An 11,332-nucleotide genomic window follows, 5' to 3' on the forward strand; every position below is an offset into this window, starting at 1 on the left:
AGGACACCAGGAATGGGTCCGGGATTGACGGTATATCCCTCCCTTGTTTAGGTGGTGGTCCCGTTAAAGTCACCTTGTATTCAGAGCCTCCATCCCTGACTACAGCCAGTTCTGGTAATGAAAGGGTTAAACCACAAGCCAGAGAGTGTGTTAAAAAGGAACAGGAAGCCAGTCAGTCGGTGTCTATGAGGAGTGTTTGGAACAGGACACATGGCTGTGCGTGTTAAGCTGTGGAATCCCATCTGCCGAGACACTGCTGGGGCACCTGCGTCCATACTGGAACCCTCTGTGCGCAGGCTGGGACTCTAACCCTGAGGCTGGGACTCTAACCCTTAGGCTGGGACTCTAACCCTGAGGTGGGACTTAGTATACAGGCGCTGAGCCGAAGTCTTGTGTTTGCTGAATATAAGCCATTTACTTTGACTGTTTGTGGAAATGAATAAAAGTTTATTGTCTGATACGGCTGGCTACGGGTCATACCCGCCCTCAGTATTACACCCCTTTCACTAAGGAGCTCGGCATGTTGATATGAAATCCTCTTACATTCATTAGTTAAACAAACATATTTCTATTTTACGTACAATTATTCTTTTTCCACTTCTTGGGCATTAGTGGTGTAATGTGCCCAAGCGTTGCATCCTGGGAAGGTTACATCAGCAGAGCATTGCTGGGAAATCTCATCTGTAATCCCGTGAGATCTCAGGGAAAGGCATTTTCTTCCTCTGGGATGATGTGCATGGTCACATGTGCCAGAGTTCCAGGAAATAAAGGAAGATATATTAATCTGCCCTTAGTAAAAATGGCCGCTGTGAGAAGAATGGGGAGGAAAAGAGAAATAAGAAATGCAGAGAATACAAAGCCAGCAATGATCTAGAAGTATGTGTCTGTAGATTGTCATTACTAAACATTTCTAAAGGTGTATTTGTTGTTATTTTAAAGGTAGGGGTCAAGTTCCTCTTTAAGTACTCTATGCATTACCTACCCCATCTTGCCTATAGAAACTTCTTGAGTCAATTGCTATGAAGCTGGAGCTATGATCTTAAAATGTATTTCCATTTTTTCAGTCAAATTTAAAAAAAAAAACCCTCTATATGTTTGTTACGTTTTCCTATTAACACAGCATAACAAACAAAAAAAGTATCTTTAAAAAAAATATTTGTTCGCTTTTAGATGTTTTGTTGCAAAACTATATCGCCCAGAAGAAGGGACCCTGCGTGGCCGCGAAACGTTGGCTGTTTGACGCAGGTGACGATTGAATAAAAAGTGCTTTACTTCTTGCACACATCATCGAGTGCTGGTGACTTCTATTATGGAAGTTAAAGGAGAACTATGAGGGGGGGGGGGGCTTTTTACTCACCTCATAGTTCTAGCCGACCTGTGACAATGAGACTGTCACAGGTCGGCTCAGTAGATCGGGAGGTGAGCGAACATATACCGGCGTTCGCTCACCTCTCGATCCTGTCACGGTTCTCTGCCGTGACAGGGGAGGGGCTGGATTCCCCCCTCCCCTGTCCGATCCTCCAGTGCTGACTGGCGGAACGGAGGGGGGAGGGGGTGGGTACAGCTGGCTCTGCCTCTAGATAGGCAGAGCCAGCTGTCAGTCACGCAGCTGGGCGGATCCCGGCATAATTGTCGGGATCCGCTTCAGCTGCGGCGTCTCAGTATACCGCGAGCAGCAGCCCCTATATACTGAGCCTAGGGTGACGGGAGGACGGTAGTTTGTGTCCTCCCGTTACCCTAAGGAGAACTATGGGGAAAAGCCTTAAGCCCCATAGTTCTCCTTTAAAGAAAGGTCCAATTTATAATAGGTCGAATTATTTAAGCGGTAGTGGATGCGGCATTTCCCATGACATTTTCTTTTTTTCTTCAAAGAGAGCCAAAAAGTCACATTGTTGGAAAAAAAAAAAACAATAATTGGAGCAAACAACACAGGCGCTATAGTTTTCTGAATTGGTATTGAGATTCTTGGTTACTGCACATTGTGCACCGTCCTCGCTCTTTGCAATGCTTTGTTGAATCCACCTGCAAATGATACTTGAGGGTAGCAGAAGATCAACATGAGAATTTGGAGATCATTCAGACTTTGATCTCAGGCTTCCGCAATCCATGTCAGCTATAAATACTATATATATATATATATCGCTTGGCAGGCCAAGGTGGCACGTCAGGAATTAGCCATCCTCCTCGTATGAGTAATGAGACAGGGACAAGGTGTTTAATATCTTCCCCGTTAATCTCTCCAACTGCTGTAATATTATTTCAGGGTTAACTATGAAGGGTCAGAATTAATCAAACATAAGTCATGCAGTATATGGTAAGAAAACCGCCAAACTAAAGTGTACCTGTCACGAAAAGCAGACACCTTGTAGGTCGAACTTTCCTTTCACAATTACTAAACTCTTTTTGGCTAGACATGTGCGATTCGTTTCGTTCTGATTAAAAATTCAGACAAATTTTCAGACATTCAGACACATCAGAATTTCCGAATCCCAATGCGTCCGAATGCGAATTTCCATTTCTGAATTTTGGATCCGGTCCGAATTTCGTTCAAAAACGAAATTGAATTGGACATGTGACTTTATTGGCTAATCAGATGTGTTTTTCGGTTTAATCCACCCGAATTGGTCTGAATACGAGTTTTCGTGCTCAGTTTATACATATAATACTAAAGCTGAGGCTCCTAGACCTGGATGACATTCAGGATCCGAATTTTCGAATTGCATTTGGGAGCTCTCGAGTGCCATTGGGTCTGGGAGCCATATACATATAATACTAAACCTGAGGCTCCCAGACCCAAATGGCATTCAGGAGCTACGGAACATAATTCAGAAATTCGGATCCCGAATGCCATTCGTGTCTAGGAGCTTCAGTTTTAGTATTAATATCTGTATATAGTTTTCTGTGGTATTCTCAACGAATATTCGCAAACTCATCGGAAACTAACGAAATTTGCATTTCGTCCGAAACACGAACCAAATTGAATTTCGGATCCGAATACCGAAATATCCAAACCGAATTTTTCTGCAGCTTACAAGTCTACTTTCTGCCTTCCAGTGTCTACGTGTAATGTCCCTGCATTGTACCCAACTAAGACACAGATTCATGAAGGATCAATATGAACAATGGTATAACCCCAGTGATAGCATATGTAGCAATTGCTTCCAGCAAAACTACCTTGGTGTCACCAAGTTTGGTAGACCCTGTGTGTTTCCAAAGGCAACAACAGGCAGGACGGATGCCATTAGGATAATGGCTAGGTCAGCCACAGACAAAAAGAGTCCAGTATCTAGGTACAGACTTCTAATAGCAACAGTAACAGGCTAATGATCAAGATAAGCACAGGCAAGCTGGGTACAATCGCAACCCAAACAATATTCAGGGATAGCCAAAGGCATGAACAGCCAGATAGAAGTCAAAGACAGACAACCTTCTATCCAGGGTATGAGCACCAGATATGTCCCTGCAGGGAACCCAACTAAGACAGATTCATGGAGGATTAATATGATCAATGGTGAGACAAACTAGTTGATCGGGAGAAGGTTTGAAGCTGTGGCCACACTTTAAACTCCACTAATGGGGGCAGTTGTGCACAGCATAGACTCCAGCTGCAGTGTTGAGTAATGACCAGCATATGGCGATGGTTCATGGCTTAACATTATACCCGAAGGGCCCAGTTCTGACCCCTTGGAATGCTTGCCTCATTCCCTGTTATCATTGTATTGTTCCTATCAGCAAATACAACATCATGTTCATCAGTGTTTTATATCTTTACAAGTGTTTGAGTGTAAAAAAAAAAAAAAAAGAAGGTGGCAGATTTGTAGGGTGCTACAACTTGGGCAGTGTCACAGGGGGCTAAGCAAAGCACATGTTCTCTGCATCAGAAGAGAATCAAGGATGGATATGGACAATGATTAGCGTTGACATGTTGCAGACCGTGGCAGGAGAAGCACAACAGCTCGGCGTAGGTTGGCACTTCATGGAACTAATATACTGTACACCACAGTCGCTAGAATTGTACATGAAGTCCATATCTCCAGATGTGACTGGCACCTCGCAGGTAGAGGAATGACAGACCTCAGCACAGTTCTCATTGAGGACCATCGTGGATGGCTCTCCACCTGAATCAGTTTCCATCTATTCACATGGAATTGACCTAGACAACAGTTTAAACCAAGGGTAGCCAAACCTCGGCATAGGTTGGCACTTCATGGAACTAATATCCATCTGTGGTGAAAGTACAAATCCCATCATGCATCTGCCTCTGGGAGTCATGCCTAAGGCTCAGAGTCTTGCAATGCCTCATGGGGTTTGGAGTCTCACCACAGTTGGAGGGTTGGAGTTTGGCTACTTTCGGTTTAAACCCATCAATTTTTAGGATTTTGGTGGAAAGATCGGTCGGTCGGTCATTGTACTGATTATAATATTGATACATTTGTAGCCACCATGAATGTACATTATAAAGCTTTCTTGTCTTTAATATTTTACAGCATGGAGGGCCCATTCACACCGTGTCCGGATCATCTCCAGACCAGACCAGATTGTTTCCAGACCCAAAATGCATCCTAACGTATCCCTATGCTATTTCTGGCTTCGGTTCCCACCAGCGCAGTCCTTTCCAGACCCGACCAGAAAAATACCGCATGTCTCATTTTGTCTGGTCTGGAAAGCACTGGAACACATAGAAACGCACCAAACATGCATGGAACCCACCTGTAAGACCATTTTAAGCAAAAAAAAAAATTATCAAAAAGTGGTAAAATTGCGGTAAAAACACGGCTAAAATGCAATGCTCTATGTTCCAGATCTGGTCCGGAAAATGGTGTGAACCCAGCCGGAAGGTGTTGTGGTGGAGTTATAGAAGGCATCATGACTGGAGACCGAGTTCCTTTGGGAACAGGCACCCAGTTAATAATTGGGGAAGAAATAAAGTGATAGGGTATCGGCGTGTCAAGGTGGTGGGCAGTGTCTGAGGGTACCATATTGGACAGCCTGGTCACCTTCAGGCCTGCAAGTCCCATTCTATTTCCTTACTCCTTGCTTGGCCTTTTAATTTAAATGTAGTGATGGTCCCCTAGAGCTTATAGATTACATGTATTTTTCCTGGCTCAATAAGTCTCCCATCCCTTGTACCATCTCATTGTTAGTAACTTGCCAAGTATGGATTGTTCCTACAATGGTCTAAGCACATAAACTGAGTATTTGTTCCCCTCGTTGGACTGACAGCCGGTTTCCATGTCCTGGGTGCACAGATCCATCGTAGGAGTCCTCCAGTCTCCGGCCTGAAATTCATTTATTTTACTTATGTTTAAGAAGCCGTCTTATTGTTTGCTCCGCCGCACAGCCAGATACTTTGATCAATACGCTATCACTGTATTGCGTGCAATAAACTCTGAACACAAAGCCGGGGGCGCCTCTAGATATGGATATTTTTGCAGCGTGGGCTGACTTTGATGCCGGGGAGACTTTGATATCAGGTGGGGAGATTTTGGAAGAGCTCCGGACACCACACTCATGATGCAATGCTACGGCGTATGGGGAACTATGAGGATGGATACTGGCAAGGGGGAGATTGATGAGCCTGGAGGTGCAAAGAGGTTGTGTAGAATATTTACTGCAGTATAAGACATAGGATTGTCGTAGTCATAAATTAGCGCTGCTGTACTATGAACATATTGCTGCGTCCTGACCTCCACACATTTCTGTCAACTTAAAAAAAAAAAAAAACATTTTCAATGCACTCACTAAGAAGAGAAGAAAGTGAGACTTTTTTAAATATCTTTATATATCTATCTTTCCATTAAGGTATGTTATAAGCAAGTAAGAATTTGGCATTTTGCACAGTAGAGTAGAAATGGTCAGAAAGAGATCACTATGAAGCAGTTTGCCAGCTTGAACATGTATTGCAATGTATGTAAACCATATATGTAAGGGTGTATCGCAGTGTGCAGAGGGTTTGGGGGTTTTCCGGTCCTCACATTTCAGGGTTGTGGGTGATTGATGGGGTGCTGGTGACGGCTAACAGTGCTCTGGTCGCCGTCTCACCCAGCTCACTGATGTCACTGGTTGCCAGGAGCTGGATGAGACGCTGGCCAGAGTGTACCATTAAGCTGCTGGCAACCAGTGACATCACTGGTTGCCAGGAGCTGAGTGAGACGCCAGCCAGAGCATCCCAGATTGCTAAGAGTCGGACGGGGAACAGGGGTACGGGGGCAGCGGAGCAATGCAGCGGTCTGTGACCCTGCTGCCTCCTCCAACACAGGCGGGGAGAACAGCGGGGATTTGAAGGGGGACAGGCCGCTGCAGCCACATGTACCGGCAGCTGCATGGGGGTTGAACATTCGACCCCCATACACTTGCATTGAGTTTGCATTTCGGCAGTTCGAATGTTCGACTATGAACCGAACACGGGGGTGTTCGGCTCATCCCTAGTATCCACCTCAGCAGGAAATTAACCATCTACACTACAGACCCAAATATAAAAGACTCAGGAGCCATGTGACCGTCAGATTCAAGTAAGTAAGCAAGGTTTTTAGGTAGATTTTTCTAAAACCTTCAGATCAGTAAAAGGGAGTGGGTGGGAAATGTGACACAGCGAAGAATATTCCTCTCATCACCTGGAACTTCTCCTGAGGCTCCTCTTAAGAACGAATAGATGAATTCATTCAGCCAAATTAAAATTAATCACTGCTCATATTTGCATTGGTGACCACTTGAGAAGGAGCTACATGGAATAGCATTTTTTTTCATAGCGGCGATTCATTTTGCCCGTCCAGCGGTGATTAATGCCGGTTTACATTAAGACATTGATACTGATTTCCTCTGTTATTGTCCCTAATCTGCATATTGGAAGGCGCCCAGCTCATGCCAGCTCTCTGGATATACGGCTCTGCTGGAAACAGACCTGTCACATCCATTACCCGGCCTGGAACAAGTCTATGGAACGATGAATCTGTCTTTGACTAAATGGACTCCGGGGAATACACAAACTATGCGCCCTCCTCAGTTGTTCACATGTCAAAGTCAGTAATTTGGAAGAATTTGTAGACCTCAATGATGTGGTGCAGAAGATCCCAGTGGTCAAAGATTTAATGGCTTAGCAACATAGATCAGAACTGCAACAGTGCCCTTGGCTTACCTCGTAGGCAGCCATTGTGTACCCAACGTAGAAGCCATTACAAACAATACCATTCCACCCTCCAGCCAAACCACAGCCTGTTAAATAGAGACTTACATTTAAGTGATGTGATGTGATAACTCTGTCAGTACTTGCGATAACAAAGTAATACATACATAACTACTTTGTTTTGTTTTGAGCTATTTTGTCTTATAAAAAATATTTTCAAGAAGTAGTGTTACTGTAGATCTAGTTACTGTAGATCTATCTATCTATCTATCTATCTATCTATCTATCTATCTATCTATCTATCTATCTATCTATCTATCTATCTATCTATCTATCTATCTATCTATCTCTCTATACAGCATACAAATAATTGATAATGGGGGAAGGGAAAGAAGGAGTTAATTAGGACTGAATAGGGTTGACTAATGGTTACTAAGGGGGTTAAAAATATAGTATATTTTTTTCTTTTAAGGTTTCTTTAAAGGAGAACTATGGGGTCAGTGTTTTTCCCCATAGTTCTCCTTAGGGTAACGGGAGGACACAAACTAGCGTCCTCCCGTTACCCTAAGCTCAGTATACCGCAAGCTACAGCTCGCGGTATACTGAGACGCCGCACCTGGAGCGGATCCCGACGTAGATGACGGGATCCGCCAAGCTGCGTGAGTGACAGCTGGCTCTGCCTATCTAGAGGCCGAACCAGCTGTACCCGCCCCTCCCCCGTCCGTTCCACCAGTCAGCGCTGGCAGATCGGAGCGGGGAGAGGGGAATCCAGCCCCTCCCCTGTCACGGCAGAGAGCCGTGACAGGATCGAGAGGTGAGCGAACCCGGTATGTTTTCCCTCACCTCCCGATCTACTGAGCCGACCTGTGACAGTCTCATTGTCACAGGTCGGCTAGAACTATGAGGTGAGTGGAAATCACTCATGTCATAGTTCTTCTTTAACTGATTTTATAGATCAATAGATAGATTTTTTATAAGATCAACACATGAATTATACATTAAATACAATGTAACATATTGCATGTACAGTGTAATGTTGTTACATTGTATTTCTCACTGAATCTTCAGAACATTATTTTACACAGCACCACCTGCAGTCAGGTCCGCAGAGCAAGTCCTAAGGCTGGGTTCACACCTGGGCATTCCTAATCGTTTTTGCCCTTGCGTTTGTAGCACTTTTTTTGTCCAATAAAACGCACGTTTTTTAACCTCCCTGGCGGTATGATTTTATTAATTTTTTTCCTTTTTTCTCTATGTTTTTTTTTTCAACTTTTAAACTTCCCGCCGTTTCCGCCCCCCCCCCGCGACGCGGACGCAGGGGCACCGAATACCAATGGATACGCGCTATAATCGGTCCCTACGAGCGAAAAATAAGCTCAAGTACTTTTTCACGCGTGCAGGACGTTTTTCAGCGCGAGAAAACGCGCTGAAATACGCCCAGGTGGGAACCATGCCCATAGGAATTTATAGGATTTCACTTCTTGAACCCAGGTGTGAACCCAGTCTTATTGTCATTTTGACAACTGAGATTTTCTGGCAATAGTAGCAGGTGAGAGGTGATGGGGGAAGAGGAGCATGGCATAGGAAATGTTTTTTCAGGGAGTACCTCCTACGTCCAAGGTCCCCAACTGGTATTGTTACTTTGGTTTTCCTGGCAACAAATTGATGTCACTTCCCGCCCGCTTCCTTACATGTTGTATCTGTGCTTTTTTTAGTTTGTAATTATCTTTGGCTTGACAGACATATACACTGAGTGGCCAGATTATTATGACCACCCCATCAGTACTTCGTTGGGCCACCTTTTGCAGGGTTTTGTTTTGTTGTTAACAGAAACATAGAGAAAAAAAATATATAAATATTGATATTTATTCTTTGTGTAATGCATTAATGTATAACTAAAGTGAATTGTAAATTTATATTTATTTTCGAAATTATATTTATTTTTTTGTTTCTAAAACGCTGTATACTTTTTTCCCCCCTGATATTTTGCTGGCAATCTGGACAGTTGATAAAAAAATATAAAATCCTAATTAGAGGACAGCTTCAAAGAAGACCGCAAAGATTAACGGAAATTACGTTTTATGCAAATTTCAACTTTTTCCTATAACGCTGACCTTGACGCCACCCCCTGCTTCTCCCAAGTCTCTCCAATGCCCTTTAGGGGTTGTTCACACGATTTTATGGTCCAGGTCTGGAGCAGATCTGCAGATGCGGTGCTATGCGCGCAGTGCGTTTTTGACACGGGCCAGTTAAAGTATGTCCAGTTGTCAGTACGTTAGCTGCAGTGCGTTTTTGTTGCGTTTTTGACGCGTTCGTCCATTTCCGGACCGTATCCGGACCGGACAAAATGTGACATGCGGTATTTTCTCTGTCCGGACCGGAACGGACTGCGCATGTGAGAACTGTAGCCCATAAAACACATAGGGATACATTATAATGCATTTTGGCTGCAGGAGCGCACGGTTCTGGTCCGGACACAATCCGGACGTCGTGTGAACAAGCCCTTAATGTGATTTCCAGTTTTACTTTCAAAAAGGAATTCCTTGGGTGGGGTAGTGGGTGGGGCCGAGCTTGACTTTTATAGGAAAAGTCAAGATTTGCATATAATGTCAGCTGTCTATTTCTCTGATCTACAGATCGTTCTGCCTTGTGGTATTCACTGAGCTTTTCCTTATACGTGTTCATGAATTTTCTTTTTTTATCTCCCAGGTTTGTGGCAGCTGGACTTATCGGACTCAAATCCTGAAAGAGCGACAATATTTTTATTATTAGTTTTTTTTACGTTTTTACTCGTCTCATGTTAGATACATTTATTTTTTATTTTTATCACTTTCCGGAGATCAGAGAAAATCCACGCCCCAAATGTTTCTACAAAACAGCACCATACGGATCTCTGGTTTTAGAAAAGGAACTGTTGCATTCAATGACCTACTAAAACCTTTAGAGAGGCTCAGAACGTTCCCCGCATCGTCTCTCTGCACGTCGCTGATCTCTGGGCTTTTCAAAAATAAATCACAGTTGTAAGTTGCAATTATTCTGTTTAATTAAACTCGGCAACATTGTTCCATCAGGAGAGAGCTGCCGAGCTACATTTCAAAGCTACTTTGTCACATGTGAGACGAGATTTCGGTATTGAAGAGCTGGTTGGGACAATCACTGCACTGGCGTCACAAGGGGGGTGCGGCCCGCACCCGGGTGACACCATTGGAGGGGTGACACCAAAATGACTCACAGTCATTTTGGTGTCACCCCCCTCTGAAAAGTCGGGCGCTCGGTCATGGACCGAACGCCCGACAGTATCAGGAGAGAGGAGGGGACCCGGCGGCATACCTTATCCCGCCAGGTGACTGTCCCCTCCTCTCTCTGCCAGCGTCCATCACCAAGATGGCCGCCGGCAGGTATCGGAATACTGACGCGCGTGCGCGATGACGTCATCGTGCACTCGCGTGGTGACGTCGCGCGCATGCGCAGTGACGTCTCGGCGGGGTGACACTCGTTTACCGCTCCAGGTGTCACCCAGCCTCGGGATGCCCCCTGAATCACTGTTACATTTAACTTCCTGTTGCCACTGCTCACTAATCGGCAGCGGAAAAAACAACAATTGCGGTGCCACCGACACCAACAATTGCGCTGTCTTTCTGACGCTTATGCAAAGATCAGCCTATGTAGTAAAATCAGAGCTATGAAGGTGCCAATAAATAAAGCCATCTAGAAGCTCCAGAGTGTATATAACAATATCAGATAACACAACCCCAAAGAGGAATATAAACCCCTATGACTACACACCGACCTGAACATGCATGCAGCCGCATCCTCCCATAGGGAGGGTTGCTTGCAATTACACACAGCAACCATCCCTCCTGGAAGCCGGTCTCTCCAAGGGCATCAGGGCCGGTGCAAGGCTTTTTGCCTACACAGGCAAAGGTGGATTATAGCCCCCACCCAATCCTCCCCCATCGGCACCCTCAGTTGGCTTGCGTATACATCCTATACATACAGTACATACTTATGCTAGCACTAGTCCTGACCATATTGCTAGGGTCTAAGAAGATCAAATTGCCATTCCCCCCTTACCTGAAACGCAGGGTTCTCCTCCCCACAGGCTACTGTTTGTTTTTTTAAAGTTGCGCAGCTGTGCATGGCTCCACCAACACAGCCACAGCATCCATCCACAGGAAGGAGGGACTACAAGTACCAGCTGTCATCTTT

This window comes from Nanorana parkeri, unplaced genomic scaffold (genome assembly GCF_000935625.1).
Source record: "Nanorana parkeri isolate BGI_ZX_2015 unplaced genomic scaffold, ASM93562v1 scaffold159, whole genome shotgun sequence".
NCBI lineage: Eukaryota > Metazoa > Chordata > Amphibia > Anura > Dicroglossidae > Nanorana > Nanorana parkeri.